The following is a 25,012-nucleotide window of genomic DNA, read 5'->3' on the forward strand; positions in this document are numbered from 1 at the left end:
CCGGAGCACCAGGAGAGGGACTCTTCGTTGAGTTTTAGAAACCTTTCGTATTCACAGTGTGTCCATTCTCTAGGTTTCCCGTACATGTTATAGCTGTAGTAATATTCCCTTCAACCTGGAGAGTTGGGACCCATGGAATGGGTGCCATGCATTCTTGCTTTAAAGGGTCTGCATTGGCTCACCCAATCTCACCAATCCTCTCAGTCCCAAGTGTCCAGCCTCATGCCACATCCAGCTGTCATTGTAGATAGGGTCATTCCAGGTTGCATCAGAGACCCTGAAGGAACTGTAAAGAATTTCCCTGTTTCTTTGTTTTGTTTTTGAAATTCCTCTTTAGAGTGGGTTTGAGCTGATTCTCGCTGCCATGTTTATGCCAGTCTAGACACACTTGATTCCCTTACGGAGACATATCAATACATAGGTTTTAAGATTCTTACTAGTCAGATCTATTCCTCTGCGGGAAATATGGGGTTTTGAGTCCCTTTCACTGAGGAAGGTGTAGGTCTTGACTATTCCATAGTTGGTTTTTGGAACGGTACCTGTGCTTATATCAAACTCTGGTTTGATGCATCACCCCACCTCTCCTTCCCCCTTAAGCAGGCATAAGAGTGTTTTCTAAATGTGAGACTCTGTTCTCTTTCCTAACTCAGTTCATGTGTAGCCATGTTTACAGGATCTTCCTAAGTGATATCTTATGATAAGTTTCTTTTTCTGTGTGACTTATTTCACTTAGAATCATCGTACCTGAATCCACTCATTTTGCTGCTACTGGTCTTATGACATTGATTTCATGGCTGAGGGATATTCCATCGTACGTAAGTTCCACAATTTTTTGAACCATTTTTATATTTCCTGGGATATTTCAGGTGTACCCAGGTTGAGGTTCTTGTAAGCAGTGCAGCCCTCAATTTGGGGGTGGCTCTGTCTTATTGATTTTCAGTTTTCCCAAGGTATATTCCCTAGACTGGAAGCGCCCTTGGCTCTGTAGCTCTGTTGTTTCCTTGTTTTAGGGAACACAATGCACTCCTCCAGTGAGGCAGTTGGCAACTTACATCCCGCCCATCAGCATAACAAGGCTCCCTGTTCTCCAGGGCCTGTCTTGCCTTTCTGGTTTTTACACATTTTGTGGATGTCCCTTTTGACCGGTGGGAAGTGATACTTCTTTGTAGTGCAGATTTGCATTGCCCGCTTGCTTGCTTGGCCAAAAAGGGCGTATGCGTTTTCTCCTGAATATATTCAGGAGAAAACGCATACGCCCTTTTTGGCCAAGTGCGTCATTGTCGAAGTTGTGCCCCTCTTCCTGTGCTTTACAGGCGATTCCAACGTGCCTCTTGAAATCTGTTTCCTGCTATTCTGCCTCGCTTTCAAGTCCGCCTCGTTGCCTTCCCTCAACAGATTTTTGGACGAGAGTTGGCCTTGATTACTCTGCCAGTTTGTGAATTGCTGTGCCCCTGAGCTCCATTTTTCAACTCGTTTTTTGTGAGCTGAACGCAAGTCCAAACTTTTGGTTCAGGACCTATACTGGTTCCCGGTGGGTGGCTGAGACTTTGGTTAATTCTTCTTCCTGCCGGGAAATTAGAGTGACATGTGCCCATCCAAATGCCTAACAGCTACTCTCTCATTGGTTCTCCCTCTTCCCTTTCATCCTCTGCCAAATTGGCAACCTGTGCGAACCAGGAGCTTAAAGGGGCTGTCTCTCCAAGTTGGGAGATTGATAGGAAAGCAGTTGGAAAGTCAAACCGGAGCACCAGGAGAGGGACTCTTCTTTGAGTTTTAGAAACCTTTCGTATTCACAGTGTGTCCATTCTCTAGGTTTCCCGTACATGTTATAGCTGTAGTAATATTCCCTTCAACCTGGAGAGTTGGGACCCATGGAATGGGTGCCATGCATTCTTGCTTTAAAGGGTCTGCATTTGCTCACCCCATCTCACCAATCCTCTCAGTCCCAAGTGTCCAGCCTCATGCCACATCCAGCTGTCATTGTAGATAGGGTCATTCCAGGTTGCATCAGAGACCCTGAAGGAATTGTAAAGAATTTCCCTGTTTCTTTGTTTTGTTTTTGAAATTCCTTTTTAGAGTGGGTTTGAGCTGATTCTCGCTGCCATGTTTATGCCAGTCTAGACACACTTGATTCCCTTACGGAGACATATCAATACATAGGTTTTAAGATTCTTACTAGTCAGATCTATTCCTCTGCGGGAAATATGGGGTTTTGAGTCCCTTTCACTGAGGAAGGTGTAGGTCTTGTCTATTCCATAGTTGGTTTTTGGAACGGTACCTGGGCTTATATCAAACTCTGGTTTGATGCATCACCCCACCTCTCCTTCCCCCTTAAGCAGGCATAAGAGTGTTTTCTAAATGTGAGACTCTGTTCTCTTTCCTAACTCAGTTCATGTGTAGCCATGTTTACAGGATCTTCCTAAGTGATATCTTATGATAAGTTTCTTTTTCTGTGTGACTTATTTCACTTAGAATCATCGTACCTGAATCCACTCATTTTGCTGCTACTGGTCTTATGACATTGATTTCATGGCTGAGGGATATTCCATCGTACGTAAGTTCCACAATTTTTTGAACCATTTTTATATTTCCTGGGATATTTCAGGTGTACCCAGGTTGAGGTTCTTGTAAGCAGTGCAGCCCTCAATTTGGGGGTGGCTCTGTCTTATTGATTTTCAGTTTTCCCAAGGTATATTCCCTAGACTGGAAGCGCCCTTGGCTCTGTAGCTCTGTTGTTTCCTTGTTTTAGGGAACACAATGCACTCCTCCAGTGAGGCAGTTGGCAACTTACATCCCGCCCATCAGCATAACAAGGCTCCCTGTTCTCCAGGGCCTGTCTTGCCTTTCTGGTTTTTACACATTTTGTGGATGTCCCTTTTGACCGGTGGGAAGTGATACTTCTTTGTAGTGCAGATTTGCATTGCCCGCTTGCTTGCTTGGCCAAAAAGGGCGTATGCGTTTTCTCCTGAATATATTCAGGAGAAAACGCATACGCCCTTTTTGGCCAAGTGCGTCATTGTCGAAGTTGTGCCCCTCTTCCTGTGCTTTACAGGCGATTCCAACGTACCTCTTGAAATCTGTTTCCTGCTATTCTGCCTCGCTTTCAAGTCCGCCTCGTTGCCTTCCCTCAACAGAATTTTGGACGAGAGTTGGCCTTGATTACTCTGCCAGTTTGTGAATTGCTGTGCCCCTGAGCTCCATTTTTCAACTCGTTTTTTGTGAGCTGAACGCAAGTCCAAACTTTTGGTTCAGGACCTATACTGGTTCCCGGTGGGTGGCTGAGACTTTGGTTAATTCTTCTTCCTGCCGGGAAATTAGAGTGACATGTGCCCATCCAAATGCCTAACAGCTACTCTCTCATTGGTTCTCCCTCTTCCCTTTCATCCTCTACCAAATTGGCAACCTGTGCGAACCAGGAGCTTAAAGGGGCTGTCTCTCCAAGTTGGGAGATTGATAGGAAAGCAGTTGGAAAGTCAAACCGGAGCACCAGGAGAGGGACTCTTCGTTGAGTTTTAGAAACCTTTCGTATTCACAGTGTGTCCATTCTCTAGGTTTCCCGTACATGTTATAGCTGTAGTAATATTCCCTTCAACCTGGAGAGTTGGGACCCATGGAATGGGTGCCATGCATTCTTGCTTTAAAGGGTCTGCATTTGCTCACCCAATCTCACCAATCCTCTCAGTCCCAAGTGTCCAGCCTCATGCCACATCCAGCTGTCATTGTAGATAGGGTCATTCCAGGTTGCATCAGAGACCCTGAAGGAATTGTAAAGAATTTCCCTGTTTCTTTGTTTTGTTTTTGAAATTCCTTTTTAGAGTGGGTTTGAGCTGATTCTCGCTGCCATGTTTATGCCAGTCTAGACACACTTGATTCCCTTACGGAGACATATCAATACATAGGTTTTAAGATTCTTACTAGTCAGATCTATTCCTCTGCGGGAAATATGGGGTTTTGAGTCCCTTTCACTGAAGAAGGTGTAGGTCTTGTCTATTCCATAGTTGGTTTTTGGAACGGTACCTGGGCTTATATCAAACTCTGGTTTGATGCATCACCCCACCTCTCCTTCCCCCTTAAGCAGGCATAAGAGTGTTTTCTAAATGTGAGACTCTGTTCTCTTTCCTAACTCAGTTCATGTGTAGCCATGTTTACAGGATCTTCCTAAGTGATATCTTATGATAAGTTTCTTTTTCTGTGTGACTTATTTCACTTAGAATCATCGTATCTGAATCCACTCATTTTGCTGCTACTGGTCTTATGACATTGATTTCATGGCTGAGGGATATTCCATCGTACGTAAGTTCCACAATTTTTGAACCATTTTTATATTTCCTGGGATAATTCAGGTGTACCCAGGTTGAGGTTCTTGTAAGCAGTGCAGCCCTCAATTTGGGGGTGGCTCTGTCTTATTGATTTTCAGTTTTCCCAAGGTATATTCCCTAGACTGGATGTGCCCTTGGCTCTGTAGCTCTGTTGTTTCCTTGTTTTAGGGAACACAATGCACTCCTCCAGTGAGGCAGTTGGCAACTTACATCCCGCCCATCAGCATAACAAGGCTCCCTGTTCTCCAGGGCCTGTCTTGCCTTTCTGGTTTTTACACATTTTGTGGATGTCCCTTTTGACCGGTGGGAAGTGATACTTCTTTGTAGTGCAGATTTGCATTGCCCGCTTGCTTGCTTGGCCAAAAAGGGCGTATGCGTTTTCTCCTGAATATATTCAGGAGAAAACGCATACGCCCTTTTTGGCCAAGTGCGTCATTGTCGAAGTTGTGCCCCTCTTCCTGTGCTTTACAGGCGATTCCAACGTACCTCTTGAAATCTGTTTCCTGCTATTCTGCCTCGCTTTCAAGTCCGCCTCGTTGCCTTCCCTCAACAGATTTTTGGACGAGAGTTGGCCTTGATTACTCTGCCAGTTTGTGAATTGCTGTGCCCCTGAGCTCCATTTTTCAACTCGTTTTTTGTGAGCTGAACGCAAGTCCAAACTTTTGGTTCAGGACCTATACTGGTTCCCGGTGGGTGGCTGAGACTTTGGTTAATTCTTCTTCCTGCCGGGAAATTAGAGTGACATGTGCCCATCCAAATGCCTAACAGCTACTCTCTCATTGGTTCTCCCTCTTCCCTTTCATCCTCTGCCAAATTGGCAACCTGTGCGAACCAGGAGCTTAAAGGGGCTGTCTCTCCAAGTTGGGAGATTGATAGGAAAGCAGTTGGAAAGTCAAACCGGAGCACCAGGAGAGGGACTCTTCGTTGAGTTTTATAAACCTTTCGTATTCACAGTGTGTCCATTCTCTAGGTTTCCCGTACATGGTATAGCTGTAGTAATATTCCCTTCAACCTGGAGAGTTGGGACCCATGGAATGGGTGCCATGCATTCTTGCTTTAAAGGGTCTGCATTTGCTCACCCAATCTCACCAATCCTCTCAGTCCCAAGTGTCCAGCCTCATGCCACATCCAGCTGTCATTGTAGATAGGGTCATTCCACGTTGCATCAGAGACCCTGAAGGAATTGTAAAGAATTTCCCTGTTTCTTTGTTTTGTTTTTGAAATTCCTTTTTAGAGTGGGTTTGAGCTGATTCTCGCTGCCATGTTTATGCCAGTCTAGACACACTTGATTCCCTTACGGAGACATATGAATACATAGGTTTTAAGATTCTTACTAGTCAGATCTATTCCTCTGCGGGAAATATGGTGTTTTGAGTCCCTTTCACTGAGGAAGGTGTAGGTCTTGTCTATTCCATAGTTGGTTTTTGGAACGGTACCTGGGCTTATATCAAACTCTGGTTTGATGCATCACCCCACCTCTCCTTCCCCCTTAAGCAGGCATAAGAGTGTTTTCTAAATGTGAGACTCTGTTCTCTTTCCTAACTCAGTTCATGTGTAGCCATGTTTACAGGATCTTCCTAAGTGATATCTTATGATAAGTTTCTTTTTCTGTGTGACTTATTTCACTTAGAATCATCGTACCTGAATCCACTCATTTTGCTGCTACTGGTCTTATGACATTGATTTCATGGCTGAGGGATATTCCATCGTACGTAAGTTCCACAATTTTTTGAACCATTTTTATATTTCCTGGGATATTTCAGGTGTACCCAGGTTGAGGTTCTTGTAAGCAGTGCAGCCCTCAATTTGGGGGTGGCTCTGTCTTATTGATTTTCAGTTTTCCCAAGGTATATTCCCTAGACTGGAAGTGCCCTTGGCTCTGTAGCTCTGTTGTTTCCTTGTTTTAGGGAACACAATGCACTCCTCCAGGGAGGCAGTTGGCAACTTACATCCCGCCCATCAGCATAACAAGGCTCCCTATTCTCCAGGGCCTGTCTTGCCTTTCTGGTTTTTACACATTTAGTGGATGTCCCTTTTGACCGGTGGGAAGTGATACTTCTTTGTAGTGCAGATTTGCATTGCCCGCTTGCTTGCTTGGCCAAAAAGGGCGTATGCGTTTTCTCCTGAATATATTCAGGAGAAAACGCATACGCCCTTTTTGGCCAAGTGCGTCATTGTCGAAGTTGTGCCCCTCTTCCTGTGCTTTACAGGCGATTCCAACGTACCTCTTGAAATCTGTTTCCTGCTATTCTGCCTCGCTTTCAAGTCCGCCTCGTTGCCTTCCCTCAACAGAATTTTGGACGAGAGTTGGCCTTGATTACTCTGCCAGTTTGTGAATTGCTGTGCCCCTGAGCTCCATTTTTCAACTCGTTTTTTGTGAGCTGAACGCAAGTCCAAACTTTTGGTTCAGGACCTATACTGGTTCCCGGTGGGTGGCTGAGACTTTGGTTAATTCTTCTTCCTGCCGGGAAATTAGAGTGACATGTGCCCATCCAAATGCCTAACAGCTACTCTCTCATTGCTTCTCCGTCTTCCCTTTCATCCTCTGCCAAATTGGCAACCTGTGCGAACCAGGAGCTTAAAGGGGCTGTCTCTCCAAGTTGGGAGATTGATAGGAAAGCAGTTGGAAAGTCAAACCGGAGCACCAGGAGAGGGACTCTTCGTTGAGTTTTAGAAACCTTTCGTATTCACAGTGTGTCCATTCTCTAGGTTTCCCGTACATGTTATAGCTGTAGTAATATTCCCTTCAACCTGGAGAGTTGGGACCCATGGAATGGGTGCCATGCATTCTTGCTTTAAAGGGTCTGCATTGGCTCACCCAATCTCACCAATCCTCTCAGTCCCAAGTGTCCAGCCTCATGCCACATCCAGCTGTCATTGTAGATAGGGTCATTCCAGGTTGCATCAGAGACCCTGAAGGAACTGTAAAGAATTTCCCTGTTTCTTTGTTTTGTTTTTGAAATTCCTCTTTAGAGTGGGTTTGAGCTGATTCTCGCTGCCATGTTTATGCCAGTCTAGACACACTTGATTCCCTTACGGAGACATATCAATACATAGGTTTTAAGATTCTTACTAGTCAGATCTATTCCTCTGCGGGAAATATGGGGTTTTGAGTCCCTTTCACTGAGGAAGGTGTAGGTCTTGTCTATTCCATAGTTGGTTTTTGGAACGGTACCTGTGCTTATATCAAACTCTGGTTTGATGCATCACCCCACCTCTCCTTCCCCCTTAAGCAGGCATAAGAGTGTTTTCTAAATGTGAGACTCTGTTCTCTTTCCTAACTCAGTTCATGTGTAGCCATGTTTACAGGATGTTCCTAAGTGATATCTTATGATAAGTTTATTTTTCTGTGTGAATTATTTCACTTAGAATCATCGTACCTGAATCCACTCATTTTGCTGCTACTGGTCTTATGACATTGATTTCATGGCTGAGGGATATTCCATCGTACGTAAGTTCCACAATTTTTTGAACCATTTTTATATTTCCTGGGATATTTCAGGTGTACCCAGGTTGAGGTTCTTGTAAGCAGTGCAGCCCTCAATTTGGGGGTGGTTCTGTCTTATTGATTTTCAGTTTTCCCAAGGTATATTCCTTAGACTGGAAGTGCCCTTGGCTCTGTAGCTCTGTTGTTTCCTTGTTTTAGGGAACACAATGCACTCCTCCAGGGAGGCAGTTGGCAACTTACATCCCGCCCATCAGCATAACAAGGCTCCCTGTTCTCCAGGGCCTGTCTTGCCTTTCTGGTTTTTACACATTTTGTGGATGTCCCTTTTGACCGGTGGGAAGTGATACTTCTTTGTAGTGCAGATTTGCATTGCCCGCTTGCTTGCTTGGCCAAAAAGGGCGTATGCGTTTTCTCCTGAATATATTCAGGAGAAAACGCATACGCCCTTTTTGGCCAAGTGCGTCATTGTCGAAGTTGTGCCCCTCTTCCTGTGCTTTACAGGCGATTCCAACGTGCCTCTTGAAATCTGTTTCCTGCTATTCTGCCTCGCTTTCAAGTCCGCCTCGTTGCCTTCCCTCAACAGAATTTTGGACGAGAGTTGGCCTTGATTACTCTGCCAGTTTGTGAATTGCTGTGCCCCTGAGCTCCATTTTTCAACTCGTTTTTTGTGAGCTGAACGCAAGTCCAAACTTTTGGTTCAGGACCTATACTGGTTCCCGGTGGGTGGCTGAGACTTTGGTTAATTCTTCTTCCTGCCGGGAAATTAGAGTGACATGTGCCCATCCAAATGCCTAACAGCTACTCTCTCATTGGTTCTCTCTCTTCCCTTTCATCCTCTGCCAAATTGGCAACCTGTGCGAACCAGGAGCTTAAAGGGGCTGTCTCTCCAAGTTGGGAGATTGATAGGAAAGCAGTTGGAAAGTCAAACCGGAGCACCAGGAGAGGGACTCTTCGTTGAGTTTTAGAAACCTTTCGTATTCACAGTGTGTCCATTCTCTAGGTTTCCCGTACATGTTATAGCTGTAGTAATATTCCCTTCAACCTGGAGAGTTGGGACCCATGGAATGGGTGCCATGCATTCTTGCTTTAAAGGGTCTGCATTTGCTCACCCAATCTCACCAATCCTCTCAGTCCCAAGTGTCCAGCCTCATGCCACATCCAGCTGTCATTGTAGATAGGGTCATTCCAGGTTGCATCAGAGACCCTGAAGGAATTGTAAAGAATTTCCCTGTTTCTTTGTTTTGTTTTTGAAATTCCTTTTTAGAGTGGGTTTGAGCTGATTCTCGCTGCCATGTTTATGCCAGTCTAGACACACTTGATTCCCTTACGGAGACATATCAATACATAGGTTTTAAGATTCTTACTAGTCAGATCTATTCCTCTGCGGGAAATATGGGGTTTTGAGTCCCTTTCACTGAGGAAGGTGTAGGTCTTGTCTATTCCATAGTTGGTTTTTGGAACGGTACATGGGCTTATATCACACTCTGGTTTGATGCATCACCCCACCTCTCCTTCCCCCTTAAGCAGGCATAAGAGTGTTTTCTAAATGTGAGACTCTGTTCACTTTCCTAACTCAGTTCATGTGTAGCCATGTTTACAGGATCTTCCTAAGTGATATCTTATGATAAGTTTCTTTTTCTGTGTGACTTATTTCACTTAGAATCATCGTACCTGAATCCACTCATTTTGCTGCTACTGGTCTTATGACATTGATTTCATGGCTGAGGGATATTCCATCGTACGTAAGTTCCACAATTTTTTGAACCATTTTTATATTTCCTGGGATATTTCAGGTGTACCCAGGTTGAGGTTCTTGTAAGCAGTGCAGCCCTCAATTTGGGGGTGGCTCTGTCTTATTGATTTTCAGTTTTCCCAAGGTATATTCCCTAGACTGGAAGTGCCCTTGGCTCTGTAGCTCTGTTGTTTCCTTGTTTTAGGGAACACAATGCACTCCTCCAGTGAGGCAGTTGGCAACTTACATCCCGCCCATCAGCATAACAAGGCTCCCTGTTCTCCAGGGCCTGTCTTGCCTTTCTGGTTTTTACACATTTTGTGGATGTCCCTTTTGACCGGTGGGAAGTGATACTTCTTTGTAGTGCAGATTTGCATTGCCCGCTTGCTTGCTTGGCCAAAAAGGGCGTATGCGTTTTCTCCTGAATATATTCAGGAGAAAACGCATACGCCCTTTTTGGCCAAGTGCGTCATTGTCGAAGTTGTGCCCCTCTTCCTGTGCTTTACAGGCGATTCCAACGTACCTCTTGAAATCTGTTTCCTGCTATTCTGCCTCGCTTTCAAGTCCGCCTCGTTGCCTTCCCTCAACAGATTTTTGGACGAGAGTTGGCCTTGATTACTCTGCCAGTTTGTGAATTGCTGTGCCCCTGAGCTCCATTTTTCAACTGGTTTTTTGTGAGCTGAACGCAAGTCCAAACTTTTGGTTCAGGACCTATACTGGTTCCCGGTGGGTGGCTGAGACTTTGGTTAATTCTTCTTCCTGCCGGGAAATTAGAGTGACATGTGCCTATCCAAATACCTAACAGCTACTCTCTCATTGGTTCTCCCTCTTCCCTTTCATCCTATGCCAAATTGGCAACCTGTGCGAACCAGGAGCTTAAAGGGGCTGTCTCTCCAAGTTGGGAGATTGATAGGAAAGCAGTTGGAAAGTCAAACCGGAGCACCAGGAGAGGGACTCTTCGTTGAGTTTTAGAAACCTTTCGTATTCACAGTGTGTCCATTCTCTAGGTTTCCCGTACATATTATAGCTGTAGTAATATTCCCTTCAACCTGGAGATTTGGGACCCATGGAATGGGTGCCATGCATTCTTGCTTTAAAGGGTCTGCATTTGCTCACCCAATCTCACCAATCCTCTCAGTCCCAAGTGTCCAGCCTCATGCCACATCCAGCTGTCATTGTAGATAGGGTCATTCCACGTTGCATCAGAGACCCTGAAGGAATTTTAAAGAATTTCCCTGTTTCTTTGTTTTGTTTTTGAAATTCCTTTTTAGAGTGGGTTTGAGCTGATTCTCGCTGCCATGTTTATGCCAGTCTAGACACACTTGATTCCCTTACGGAGACATATCAATACATAGGTTTTAAGATTCTTACTAGTCAGATCTATTCCTCTGCGGGAAATATGGGGTTTTGAGTCCCTTTCACTGAGGAAGGTGTAGGTCTTGTCTATTCCATAGTTGGTTTTTGGAACGGTACCTGGGCTTATATCAAACTCTGGTTTGATGCATCACCCCACCTCTCCTTCCCCCTTAAGCAGGCATAAGAGTGTTTTCTAAATGTGAGACTCTGTTCTCTTTCCTAACTCAGTTCATGTGTAGCCATGTTTACAGGATCTTCCTAAGTGATATCTTATGATAAGTTTCTTTTTCTGTGTGACTTATTTCACTTAGAATCATCGTACCTGAATCCACTCATTTTGCTGCTACTGGTCTTATGACATTGATTTCATGGCTGAGGGATATTCCATCGTACGTAAGTTCCACAATTTTTTGAACCATTTTTATATTTCCTGGGATATTTCAGGTGTACCCAGGTTGAGGTTCTTGTAAGCAGTGCAGCCCTCAATTTGGGGGTGGCTCTGTCTTATTGATTTTCAATTTTCCCAAGGTATATTCCCTAGACTGGAAGCGCCCTTGGCTCTGTAGCTCTGTTGTTTCCTTGTTTTAGGGAACACAATGCACTCCTCCAGTGAGGCAGTTGGAAACTTACATCCCGCCCATCAGCATAACAAGGCTCCCTGTTCTCCAGGGCCTGTCTTGCCTTTCTGGTTTTTACACATTTTGTGGATGTCCCTTTTGACCGGTGGGAAGTGATACTTCTTTGTAGTGCAGATTTGCATTGCCCGCTTGCTTGCTTGGCCAAAAAGGGCGTATGCGTTTTCTCCTGAATATATTCAGGAGAAAACGCATACACCCTTTTTGGCCAAGTTCGTCATTGTTGAAGTTGTGCCCCTCTTCCTGTGCTTTACAGGCGATTCCAACGTGCCTCTTGAAATCTGTTTCCTGCTATTCTGCCTCGCTTTCAAGTCCGCCTCGTTGCCTTCCCTCAACAGAATTTTGGACGAGAGTTGGCCTTGATTACTCTGCCACTTTGTGAATTGCTGTGCCCCTGAGCTCCATTTTTCAACTCGTTTTTTGTGAGCTGAACGCAAGTCCAAACTTTTGGTTCAGGACCTATACTGGTTCCCGGTGGGTGGCTGAGACTTTGGTTAATTCTTCTTCCTGCCGGGAAATTAGAGTGACATGTGCCCATCCAAATGCCTAACAGCTACTCTCTCATTGGTTCTCCGTCTTCCCTTTCATCCTCTGCCAAATTGGCAACCTGTGCGAACCAGGAGCTTAAAGGGGCTGTCTCTCCAAGTTGGGAGATTGATAGGAAAGCAGTTGGAAAGTCAAACCGGAGCACCAGGAGAGGGACCCTTCTTTGAGTTTTAGAAACCTTTCGTATTCACAGTGTGTCCATTCTCTAGGTTTCCCGTACATGTTATAGCTGTAGTAATATTCCCTTCAACCTGGAGAGTTGGGACCCATGGAATGGGTGCCATGCATTCTTGCTTTAAAGGGTCTGCATTTGCTCACCCAATCTCACCAATCCTCTCAGTCCCAAGTGTCCAGCCTCATGCCACATCCAGCTGTCATTGTAGATAGGGTCATTCCAGGTTGCATCAGAGACCCTGAAGGAATTGTAAAGAATTTCCCTGTTTCTTTGTTTTGTTTTTGAAATTCCTTTTTAGAGTGGGTTTGAGCTGATTCTCGCTGCCATGTTTATGCCAGTCTAGACACACTTGATTCCCTTACGGAGACATATCAATACATAGGTTTTAAGATTCTTACTAGTCAGATCTATTCCTCTGCGGGAAATATGGTGTTTTGAGTCCCTTTCACTGAGGAAGGTGTAGGTCTTGTCTATTCCATAGTTGGTTTTTGGAACGGTACCTGGGCTTATATCAAACTCTGGTTTGATGCATCACCCCACCTCTCCTTCCCCCTTAAGCAGGCATAAGAGTGTTTTCTAAATGTGAGACTCTGTTCTCTTTCCTAACTCAGTTCATGTGTAGCCATGTTTACAGGATCTTCCTAAGTGATATCTTATGATAAGTTTCTTTTTCTGTGTGACTTATTTCACTTAGAATCATCGTACCAGAATCCACTCATTTTGCTGCTACTGGTCTTATGACATTGATTTCATGGCTGAGGGATATTCCATCGTACGTAAGTTCCACAATTTTTTGAACCATTTTTATATTTCCTGGGATATTTCAGGTGTACCCAGGTTGAGGTTCTTGTAAGCAGTGCAGCCCTCAATTTGGGGGTGGCTCTGTCTTATTGATTTTCAGTTTTCCCAAGGTATATTCCCTAGACTGGAAGCGCCCTTGGCTCTGTAGCTCTGTTGTTTCCTTGTTTTAGGGAACACAATGCACTCCTCCAGTGAGGCAGTTGGAAACTTACATCCCTCCCATCAGCATAACAAGGCTCCCTGTTCTCCAGGGCCTGTCTTGCCTTTCTGGTTTTTACACATTTTGTGGATGTCCCTTTTGACCGGTGGGAAGTGATACTTCTTTGTAGTGCAGATTTGCATTGCCCGCTTGCTTGCTTGGCCAAAAAGGGCGTATGCGTTTTCTCCTGAATATATTCAGGAGAAAACGCATACGCCCTTTTTGGCCAAGTGCGTCATTGTCGAAGTTGTGCCCCTCTTCCTGTGCTTTACAGGCGATTCCAACGTACCTCTTGAAATCTGTTTCCTGCTATTCTGCCTCGCTTTCAAGTCCGCCTCGTTGCCTTCCCTCAACAGATTTTTGGACGAGAGTTGGCCTTGATTACTCTGCCAGTTTGTGAATTGCTGTGCCCCTGAGCTCCATTTTTCAACTCGTTTTTTGTGAGCTGAACGCAAGTCCAAACTTTTGGTTCAGGACCTATACTGGTTCCCGGTGGGTGGCTGAGACTTTGGTTAATTCTTCTTCCTGCCGGGAAATTAGAGTGACATGTGCCCATCCAAATGCCTAACAGCTACTCTCTCATTGGTTCTCCGTCTTCCCTTTCATCCTCTGCCAAATTGGCAACCTGTGCGAACCAGGAGCTTAAAGGGGCTGTCTCTCCAAGTTGGGAGATTGATAGGAAAGCAGTTGGAAAGTCAAACCGGAGCACCAGGAGAGGGACTCTTCTTTGAGTTTTAGAAACCTTTCGTATTCACAGTGTGTCCATTCTCTAGGTTTCCCGTACATGTTATAGCTGTAGTAATATTCCCTTCAACCTGGAGAGTTGGGACCCATGGAATGGGTGCCATGCATTCTTGCTTTAAAGGGTCTGCATTTGCTCACCCAATCTCACCAATTCTCTCAGTCCCAAGTGTCCAGCCTCATGCCACATCCAGCTGTCATTGTAGATAGGGTCATTCCAGGTTGCATCAGAGACCCTGAAGGAATTGTAAAGAATTTCCCTGTTTCTTTGTTTTGTTTTTGAAATTCCTTTTTAGAGTGGGTTTGAGCTGATTCTCGCTGCCATGTTTATGCCAGTCTAGACACACTTGATTCCTTTACGGAGACATATCAATACATAGGTTTTAAGATTCTTACTAGTCAGATCTATTCCTCTGCGGGAAATATGGGGTTTTGAGTCCCTTTCACTGAAGAAGGTGTAGGTCTTGTCTATTCCATAGTTGGTTTTTGGAACGGTACATGGGCTTATATCAAACTCTGGTTTGATGCATCACCCCACCTCTCCTTCCCCCTTAAGCAGGCATAAGAGTGTTTTCTAAATGTGAGACTCTGTTCTCTTTCCTAACTCAGTTCATGTGTAGCCATGTTTACAGGATCTTCCTAAGTGATATCTTATGATAAGTTTCTTTTTCTGTGTGACTTATTTCACTTAGAATCATCGTACCTGAATCCACTCATTTTGCTGTTACTGGTCTTATGACATTGATTTCATGGCTGAGGGATATTCCATCGTACGTAAGTTCCACAATTTTTTGAACCATTTTTATATTTCCTGGGATATTTCAGGTGTACCCAGGATGAGGTTCTTGTAAGCAGTGCAGCCCTCAATTTGGGGGTGGCTCTGTCTTATTGATTTTCAGTTTTCCCAAGGTATATTCCCTAGACTGGAAGTGCCCTTGGCTCTGTAGCTCTGTTGTTTCCTTGTTTTAGGGAACACAATGCACTCCTCCAGTGAGGCAGTTGGCAACTTACATCCCGCCCATCAGCATAACAAGGCTCCCTGTTCTCCAGGGCCTGTCTTGCCTTTCTGGTTTTTACACATTTTGTGGATGTCCCTTTTGACCGGTGGGAAGTGATACTTCTTTGTAGTGCAGATTTGCATTGCCCGCTTGCTTGCTTGGCCAAAAAGGGCGTATGCGTTTTCTCCTGAATATATTCAGGAGAAAACACATACGCCCTTTTTGGCCAAGTGCGTCATTGTCGAAGTTGTGCCCCTCTTCCTGTGCTTTACAGGCGATTCCAACGTGCCTCTTGAAATCTGTTTCCTGCTATTCTGCCTCGCTTTCAAGTCCGCCTCGTTGCCTTCCCTCAACAGAATTTTGGACGAGAGTTGGCCTTGATTACTCTGCCAGTTTGTGAATTGCTGTGCCCCTGAGCTCCATTTTTCAACTCGTTTTTTGTGAGCTGAACGCAAGTCCAAACTTTTGGTTCAGGACCTATACTGGTTCCCGGTGGGTGGCTGAGACTTTGGTTAATTCTTCTTCCTGCCGGGAAATTAGAGTGACATGTGCCCATCCAAATGCCTAACAGCTACTCTCTCATTGGTTCTCCGTCTTCCCTTTCATCCTCTGCCAAATTGGCAACCTGTGCGAACCAGGAGCTTAAAGGGGCTGTCTCTCCAAGTTGGGCGATTGATAGGAAAGCAGTTGGAAAGTCAAACCGGAGCACCAGGAGAGGGACTCTTCGTTGAGTTTTAGAAACCTTTCGTATTCACAGTGTGTCCATTCTCTAGGTTTCCCGTACATGTTATAGCTGTAGTAATATTCCCTTCAACCTGGAGAGTTGGGACCCATGGAATGGGTGCCATGCATTCTTGCTTTAAAGGGTCTGCATTTGCTCACCCAATCTCACCAATCCTCTCAGTCCCAAGTGTCCAGCCTCATGCCACATCCAGCTGTCATTGTAGATAGGGTCATTCCAGGTTGCATCAGAGACCCTGAAGGAATTGTAAAGAATTTCCCTGTTTCTTTGTTTTGTTTTTGAAATTCCTTTTTAGAGTGGGTTTGAGCTGATTCTCGCTGCCATGTTTATGCCAGTCTAGACACACTTGATTCCCTTACGGAGACATATCAATACATAGGTTTTAAGATTCTTACTAGTCAGATCTATTCCTCTGCGGGAAATATGGGGTTTTGAGTCCCTTTCACTGAGGAAGGTGTAGGTCTTGTCTATTCCATAGTTGGTTTTTGGAACGGTACCTGGGCTTATATCAAACTCTGGTTTGATGCATCACCCCACCTCTCCTTCCCCCTTAAGCAGGCATAAGAGTGTTTTCTAAATGTGAGACTCTGTTCTCTTTCCTAACTCAGTTCATGTGTAGCCATGTTTACAGGATCTTCCTAAGTGATATATTATGATAAGTTTCTTTTTCTGTGTGACTTATTTCACTTAGAATCATCGTACCTGAATCCACTCATTTTGCTGCTACTGGTCTTATGACATTGATTTCATGGCTGAGGGATATTCCATCGTACGTAAGTTCCACAATTTTTTGAACCATTTTTATATTTCCTGGGATATTTCAGGTGTACCCAGGTTGAGGTTCTTGTAAGCAGTGCAGCCCTCAATTTGGGGGTGGCTCTGTCTTATTGATTTTCAGTTTTCCCAAGGTATATTCCCTAGACTGGAAGCGCCCTTGGCTCTGTAGCTCTGTTGTTTCCTTGTTTTAGGGAACACAATGCACTCCTCCAGTGAGGCAGTTGGAAACTTACATCCCGCCCATCAGCATAACAAGGCTCCCTGTTCTCCAGGGCCTGTCTTGCCTTTCTGGTTTTTACATATTTTGTGGATGTCCCTTTTGACCGGTGGGAAGTGATACTTCTTTGTAGTGCAGATTTGCATTGCCCGCTTGCTTGCTTGGCCAAAAAGGGCGTATGCGTTTTCTCCTGAATATATTCAGGAGAAAACGCATACGCCCTTTTTGGCCAAGTGCGTCATTGTCGAAGTTGTGCCCCTCTTCCTGTGCTTTACAGGCGATTCCAACGTGCCTCTTGAAATCTGTTTCCTGCTATTCTGCCTCGCTTTCAAGTCCGCCTCGTTGCCTTCCCTCAACAGAATTTTGGACGAGAGTTGGCCTTGATTACTCTGCCACTTTGTGAATTGCTGTGCCCCTGAGCTCCATTTTTCAACTCGTTTTTTGTGAGCTGAACGCAAGTCCAAACTTTTGGTTCAGGACCTATACTGGTTCCCGGTGGGTGGCTGAGACTTTGGTTAATTCTTCTTCCTGCCGGGAAATTAGAGTGACATGTGCCCATCCAAATGCCTAACAGCTACTCTCTCATTGGTTCTCCGTCTTCCCTTTCATCCTCTGCCAAATTGGCAACCTGTGCGAACCAGGAGCTTAAAGGGGCTGTCTCTCCAAGTTGGGAGATTGATAGGAAAGCAGTTGGAAAGTCAAACCGGAGCACCAGGAGAGGGACTCTTCTTTGAGTTTTAGAAACCTTTCGTATTCACAGTGTGTCCATTCTCTAGGTTTCCCGTACATGTTATAGCTGTAGTAATATTCCCTTCAACCTGGAGAGTTGGGACCCATGGAATGGGTGCCATGCATTCTTGCTTTAAAGGGTCTGCATTTGCTCACCCAATCTCACCAATCCTCTCAGTCCCAAGTGTCCAGCCTCATGCCACATCCAGCTGTCATTGTAGATAGGGTCATTCCAGGTTGCATCAGAGACCCTGAAGGAATTGTAAAGAATTTCCCTGTTTCTTTGTTTTGTTTTTGAAATTCCTTTTTAGAGTGGGTTTGAGCTGATTCTCGCTGCCATGTTTATGCCAGTCTAGACACACTTGATTCCCTTACGGAGACATATCAATACATAGGTTTTAAGATTCTTACTAGTCAGATCTATTCCTCTGCGGGAAATATGGGGTTTTGAGTCCCTTTCACTGAAGAAGGTGTAGGTCTTGTCTATTCCATAGTTGGTTTTTGGAACGGTACATGGGCTTATATCAAACTCTGGTTTGATGCATCACCCCACCTCTCCTTCCCCCTTAAGCAGGCATAAGAGTGTTTTCTAAATGTGAGACTCTGTTCTCTTTCCTAACTCAGTTCATGTGTAGCCATGTTTACAGGATCTTCCTAAGTGATATCTTATGATAAGTTTCTTTTTCTGTGTGACTTATTTCACTTAGAATCATCGTACCTGAATCCACTCATTTTGCTGCTACTGGTCTTATGACATTGATTTCATGGCTGAGGGATATTCCATCGTACGTAAGTTCCACAATTTTTTGAACCATTTTTATATTTCCTGGGATATTTCAGGTGTACCCAGGTTGAGGTTCTTGTAAGCAGTGCAGCCCTCAATTTGGGGGTGGCTCTGTCTTATTGATTTTCAGTTTTCCCAAGGTATATTCCCTAGACTGGAAGTGCCCTTGGCTCTGTAGCTCTGTTGTTTCCTTGTTTTAGGGAACACAATGCACTCCTCCAGTGAGGCAGTTGGCAACTTACATCCCGCCCATCAGCATAACAAGGCTCCCTGTTCTCCAGGGCCTGTCTTGCCTTTCTGGTTTTTACACATTTTGTGGATGTCCCTTTTGACCGGTGGGAAGTGATACTTCTTTGTAGTGCAGATTTGCATTGCCCGCTTGCTTGCTTGGCCAAAAAGGGCGTATGCGTTTTCTCCTGAATATATTCAGGAGAAAACACATACGCCCTTTTTGGCCAAGTGCGTCATTGTCGAAGTTGTGCCCCTCTTCCTGTGCTTTACAGGCGATTCCAACGTGCCTCTTGAAATCTGTTTCCTGCTATTCTGCCTCGCTTTCAAGTCCGCCTCGTTGCCTTCCCTCAACAGAATTTTGGACGAGAGTTGGCCTTGATTACTCTGCCAGTTTGTGAATTGCTGTGCCCCTGAGCTCCATTTTTCAACTCGTTTTTTGTGAGCTGAACGCAAGTCAAACTTTTGGTTCAGGACCTATACTGGTTCCCGGTGGGTGGCTGAGACTTTGGTTAATTCTTCTTCCTGCCGGGAAATTAGAGTGACATGTGCCCATCCAAATGCCTAACAGCTACTCTCTCATTGGTTCTCCGTCTTCCCTTTCATCCTCTGCCAAATTGGCAACCTGTGCGAACCAGGAGCTTAAAGGGGCTGTCTCTCCAAGTTGGGAGATTGATAGGAAAGCAGTTGGAAAGTCAAACCGGAGCACCAGGAGAGGGACTCTTCGTTGAGTTTTAGAAACCTTTCGTATTCACAGTGTGTCCATTCTCTAGGTTTCCCGTACATGTTATAGCTGTAGTAATATTCCCTTCAACCTGGAGAGTTGGGACCCATGGAATGGGTGCCATGCATTCTTGCTTTAAAGGGTCTGCATTTGCTCACCCAATCTCACCAATCCTCTCAGTCCCAAGTGTCCAGCCTCATGCCACATCCAGCTGTCATTGTAGATAGGGTCATTCCACGTTGCATCAGAGACCCTGAAGGAATTGTAAAGAATTTCCCTGTTTCTTTGTTTTGTTTTTGAAATTCCTTTTTAGAGTGGGTTTGAGCTGATTCTCGCTGCCATGTTTATGCCAGTCTAGACACACTTGATTCCCTTACGGAGACATATCAATACATAGGTTTTAAGATTCTTACTAGTCAGATCTATTCCTCTGCGGGAAATATGGGGTTTTGAGTCCCTTTCACTGAGGAAGGTGTAGGTCTTGTCTATTCCATAGTTGGTTTTTGGAACGGTACCTGGGCTTATATCAAACTCTGGTTTGATGCATCACCCCACCTCTCCTTCCCCCTTAAGCAGGCATAAGAGTGTTTTCTAAATGTGAGACTCTGTTCTCTTTCCTAACTCAGTTCATGTGTAGCCATGTTTACAGGATCTTCCTAAGTGATATCTTATGATAAGTTTCTTTTTCTGTGTGACTTATTTCACTTAGAATCATCGTACCTGAATCCACTCATTTTGCTGCTACTGGTCTTATGACATTGATTTCATGGCTGAGGGATATTCCATCGTACGTAAGTTCCACAATTTTTTGAACCATTTTTATATTTCCTGTGATATTTCAGGTGTACCCAGGTTGAGGTTCTTGTAAGCAGTGCAGCCCTCAATTTGGGGGTGGCTCTGTCTTATTGATTTTCAGTTTTCCCAAGGTATATTCCCTAGACTGGAAGTGCCCTTGGCTCTGTAGCTCTGTTGTTTCCTTGTTTTAGGGAACACAATGCACTCCTCCAGTGAGGCAGTTGGCAACTTACATCCCGCCCATCAGCATAACAAGGCTCCCTGTTCTCCAGGGCCTGTCTTGCCTTTCTGGTTTTTACACATTTTGTGGATGTCCCTTTTGACCGGTGGGAAGTGATACTTCTTTGTAGTGCAGATTTGCATTGCCCGCTTGCTTGCTTGGCCAAAAAGGGCGTATGCGTTTTCTCCTGAATATATTCAGGAGAAAACGCATATGCCCTTTTTGGCCAAGTGCGTCATTGTCGAAGTTGTGCCCCTCTTCCTGTGCTTTACAGGTGATTCCAACGTACCTCTTGAAATCTGTTTCCTGCTATTCTGCCTCGCTTTCAAGTCCGCCTCGTTGCCTTCCCTCAACAGATTTTTGGACGAGAGTTGGCCTTGATTACTCTGCCAGTTTGTGAATTGCTGTGCCCCTGAGCTCCATTTTTCAACTCGTTTTTTGTGAGCTGAACGCAAGTCCAAACTTTTGGTTCAGGACCTATACTGGTTCCCGGTGGGTGGCTGAGACTTTGGTTAATTCTTCTTCCTGCCGGGAAATTAGAGTGACATGTGCCCATCCAAATGCCTAACAGCTACTCTCTCATTGGTTCTCCCTCTTCCCTTTCATCCTCTGCCAAATTGGCAACCTGTGCGAACCAGGAGCTTAAAGGGGCTGTCTCTCCAAGTTGGGAGATTGATAGGAAAGCAGTTGGAAAGTCAAACCGGAGCACCAGGAGAGGGACTCTTCGTTGAGTTTTAGAAACCTTTCGTATTCACAGTGTGTCCATTCTCTAGGTTTCCCGTACATGTTATAGCTGTAGTAATATTCCCTTCAACCTGGAGAGTTGGGACCCATGGAATGGGTGCCATGCATTCTTGCTTTAAAGGGTCTGCATTTGCTCACCCAATCTCACCAATCCTCTCAGTCCCAAGTGTCCAGCCTCATGCCACATCCAGCTGTCATTGTAGATAGGGTCATTCCAGGTTGCATCAGAGACCCTGAAGGAATTGTAAAGAATTTCCCTGTTTCTTTGTTTTGTTTTTGAAATTCCTTTTTAGAGTGGGTTTGAGCTGATTCTCGCTGCCATGTTTATGCCAGTCTAGACACACTTGATTCCCTTACGGAGACATATCAATACATAGGTTTTAAGATTCTTACTAGTCAGATCTATTCCTCTGCGGGAAATATGGGGTTTTGAGTCCCTTTCACTGAGGAAGGTGTAGGTCTTGTCTATTCCATAGTTGGTTTTTGGAACGGTACCTGGGCTTATATCAAACTCTGGTTTGATGCATCACCCCACCTCTCCTTCCCCCTTAAGCAGGCATAAGAGTGTTTTCTAAATGTGAGACTCTGTTCTCTTTCCTAACTCAGTTCATGTGTAGCCATGTTTACAGGATCTTCCTAAGTGATATCTTATGATAAGTTTCTTTTTCTGTGTGACTTATTTCACTTAGAATCATCGTACCTGAATCCACTCATTTTGCTGCTACTGGTCTTATGACATTGATTTCATGGCTGAGGGATATTCCATCGTACGTAAGTTCCACAATTTTTTGAACCATTTTTATATTTCCTGGGATATTTCAGGTGTACCCAGGTTGAGGTTCTTGTAAGCAGTGCAGCCCTCAATTTGGGGGTGGCTCTGTCTTATTGATTTTCAGTTTTCCCAAGGTATATTCCCTAGACTGGAAGCGCCCTTGGCTCTGTAGCTCTGTTGTTTCCTTGTTTTAGGGAACACAATGCACTCCTCCAGTGAGGCAGTTGGCAACTTACATCCCGCCCATCAGCATAACAAGGCTCCCTGTTCTCCAGGGCCTGTCTTGCCTTTCTGGTTTTTACATATTTTGTGGATGTCCCTTTTGACCGGTGGGAAGTGATACTTCTTTGTAGTGCAGATTTGCATTGCCCGCTTGCTTGCTTGGCCAAAAAGGGCGTATGCGTTTTCTCCTGAATATATTCAGGAGAAAACGCATACGCCCTTTTTGGCCAAGTGCGTCATTGTCGAAGTTGTGCCCCTCTTCCTGTGCTTTACAGGCGATTCCAACGTGCCTCTTGAAATCTGTTTCCTGCTATTCTGCCTCGCTTTCAAGTCCGCCTCGTTGCCTTCCCTCAACAGAATTTTGGACGAGAGTTGGCCTTGATTACTCTGCCACTTTGTGAATTGCTGTGCCCCTGAGCTCCATTTTTCAACTCGTTTTTTGTGAGCTGAACGCAAGTCCAAACTTTTGGTTCAGGACCTATACTGGTTCCCGGTGGGTGGCTGAGACTTTGGTTAATTCTTCTTCCTGCCGGGAAATTAGAGTGACATGTGCCCATCCAAATGCCTAACAGCTACTCTCTCATTGGTTCTCCGTCTTCCCTTTCATCCTCTGCCAAATTGGCAACCTGTGCGAACCAGGAGCTTAAAGGGGCTGTCTCTCCAAGTTGGGAGATTGATAGGAAAGCAGTTGGAAAGTCAAACCGGAGCACCAGGAGAGGGACTCTTCGTTGAGTTTTAGAAACCTTTCGTATTCACAGTGTGTCCATTCTCTAGGTTTCCCGTACATGTTATAGCTGTAGTAATATTCCCTTCAACCTGGAGAGTTGGGACCCATGGAATGGGTGCCATGCATTCTTGCTTTAAAGGGTCTGCATTTGCTCACCCAATCTCACCAATCCTCTCAGTCCCAAGTGTCCAGCCTCATGCCACATCCAGCTGTCATTGTAGATAGGGTCATTCCAGGTTGCATCAGAGACCCTGAAGGAATTGTAAAGAATTTCCCTGTTTCTTTGTTTTGTTTTTGAAATTCCTTTTTAGAGTGGGTTTGAGCTGATTCTCGCTGCCATGTTTATGCCAGTCTAGACACACTTGATTCCCTTACGGAGACATATCAATACATAGGTTTTAAGATTCTTACTAGTCAGATCTATTCCTCTGCGGGAAATATGGGGTTTTGAGTCCCTTTCACTGAGGAAGGTGTAGGTCTTGTCTATTCCATAGTTGGTTTTTGGAACGGTACCTGGGCTTATATCACACTCTGGTTTGATGCATCACCCCACCTCTCCTTCCCCCTTAAGCAGGCATAAGAGTGTTTTCTAAATGTGAGACTCTGTTCTCTTTCCTAACTCAGTTCATGTGTAGCCATGTTTACAGGATCTTCCTAAGTGATATCTTATGATAAGTTTCTTTTTCTGTGTGACTTATTTCACTTAGAATCATCGTACCTGAATCCACTCATTTTGCTGTTACTGGTCTTATGACATTGATTTCATGGCTGAGGGATATTCCATCGTACGTAAGTTCCACAATTTTTTGAACCATTTTTATATTTCCTGGGATATTTCAGGTGTACCCAGGTTGAGGTTCTTGTAAGCAGTGCAGCCCTCAATTTGGGGGTGGCTCTGTCTTATTGATTTTCAGTTTTCCCAAGGTATATTCCCTAGACTGGAAGTGCCCTTGGCTCTGTAGCTCTGTTGTTTCCTTGTTTTAGGGAACACAATGCACTCCTCCAGTGAGGCAGTTGGCAACTTACATCCCGCCCATCAGCATAACAAGGCTCCCTGTTCTCCAGGGCCTGTCTTGCCTTTCTGGTTTTTACACATTTTGTGGATGTCCCTTTTGACCGGTGGGAAGTGATACTTCTTTGTAGTGCAGATTTGCATTGCCCGCTTGCTTGCTTGGCCAAAAAGGGCGTATGCGTTTTCTCCTGAATATATTCAGGAGAAAACACATACGCCCTTTTTGGCCAAGTGCGTCATTGTCGAAGTTGTGCCCCTCTTCCTGTGCTTTACAGGCGATTCCAACGTACATCGTGAAATCTGTTTCCTGCTATTCTGCCTCGCTTTCAAGTCCGCCTCGTTGCCTTCCCTCAAGAGAATTTTGGACGAGAGTTGGCCTTGATTACTCTGCCAGTTTGTGAATTGCTGTGCCCCTGAGCTCCATTTTTCAACTCGTTTTTTGTGAGCTGAACGCAAGTCCAAACTTTTGGTTCAGGACCTATACTGGTTCCCGGTGGGTGGCTGAGACTTTGGTTAATTCTTCTTCCTGCCGGGAAATTAGAGTGACATGTGCCCATCCAAATGCCTAACAGCTACTCTCTCATTGGTTCTCCGTCTTCCCTTTCATCCTCTGCCAAATTGGCAACCTGTGCGAACCAGGAGCTTAAAGGGGCTGTCTCTCCAAGTTGGGAGATTGATAGGAAAGCAGTTGGAAAGTCAAACCGGAGCACCAGGAGAGGGACTCTTCTTTGAGTTTTAGAAACCTTTCGTATTCACAGTGTGTCCATTCTCTAGGTTTCCCGTACATGTTATAGCTGTAGTAATATTCCCTTCAACCTGGAGAGTTGGGACCCATGGAATGGGTGCCATGCATTCTTGCTTTAAAGGGTCTGCATTGGCTCACCCAATCTCACCAATCCTCTCAGTCCCAAGTGTCCAGCCTCATGCCACATCCAGCTGTCATTGTAGATAGGGTCATTCCAGGTTGCATCAGAGACCCTGAAGGAATTGTAAAGAATTTCCCTGTTTCTTTGTTTTGTTTTTGAAATTCCTTTTTAGAGTGGGTTTGAGCTGATTCTCGCTGCCATGTTTATGCCAGTCTAGACACACTTGATTCCCTTACGGAGACATATCAATACATAGGTTTTAAGATTCTTACTAGTCAGATCTATTCCTCTGCGGGAAATATGGGGTTTTGAGTCCCTTTCACTGAGGAAGGTGTAGGTCTTGTCTATTCCATAGTTGGTTTTTGGAACGGTACCTGTGCTTATATCAAACTCTGGTTTGATGCATCACCCCACCTCTCCTTCCCCCTTAAGCAGGCATAAGAGTGTTTTCTAAATGTGAGACTCTGTTCTCTTTCCTAACTCAGTTCATGTGTAGCCATGTT

Source organism: Mesoplodon mirus (assembly GCF_964341445.2).
Source record: "Mesoplodon mirus genome assembly, chromosome: 11".
NCBI classification, from domain to species: Eukaryota; Metazoa; Chordata; class Mammalia; order Artiodactyla; family Ziphiidae; genus Mesoplodon; species Mesoplodon mirus.